An 835-nucleotide genomic window follows, 5' to 3' on the forward strand; every position below is an offset into this window, starting at 1 on the left:
GAGGCCATTTACCCATAGAGGGTGCCAGGCCCGTATAACGTTAATGATTACTAGAAAGATATTTCCAAAGAGTCGTGTTGCTTGATAGTGCAGCACTAAGTGGGTGGTAAACTCCATCTAAAACTAAATATAACCATGAGACCGATAGTAAACAAGTACCGTGAGGGAAAGTTGAAAAGAACTCTGAATAGAGAGTTAAATAGTACGTGAAACTGCTTAGAGGTTAAGCCCGATGAACCTGAATATCCATTATGAAAAATTCATCATTAAATAATTAAAAAAATAATGTGCATTTTTTTCATATAAGGACATTGTAATCTATTAACATAATAAAGTATTTATCAAAAGATCATTGGTGATATTAAGTTTATTTAAATTAATTTGCTTTTTAAGCATATTAACATAAAATAAATACTAATGATTTGATAAAGTGTTGATAGATTTTATTATATATAATGCTAAAATTCATTTTTTGAATTTTACAAAAAATTTAATATCTATGATATTAATATTTATTTGTATGCATTTATATGATTAACAATGCGAAAGATTCAGGATACCTTCGGGACCCGTCTTGAAACACGGACCAAGGAGTCTAACATATGTGCAAGTCATTGAGTTATATTAAACTTAATGGCATAATTAACTTAACTTAAATATAATGGGATTAATTTTTAGTCTATTTTTTAATAAATAGTCAATTAATTCAATCCCGGGGCGTTCCATATAGTTATGTATAATGATAATTTATTATTATTTATACCTCTAACTGGAGCGTACCTTGAGCATATATGCTGTGACCCGAAAGATGGTGAACTATACTTGATCAGGTTGA

This window comes from Anastrepha obliqua, unplaced genomic scaffold (assembly GCF_027943255.1).
Source record: "Anastrepha obliqua isolate idAnaObli1 unplaced genomic scaffold, idAnaObli1_1.0 ptg000208l, whole genome shotgun sequence".
Classification (NCBI taxonomy): domain Eukaryota; kingdom Metazoa; phylum Arthropoda; class Insecta; order Diptera; family Tephritidae; genus Anastrepha; species Anastrepha obliqua.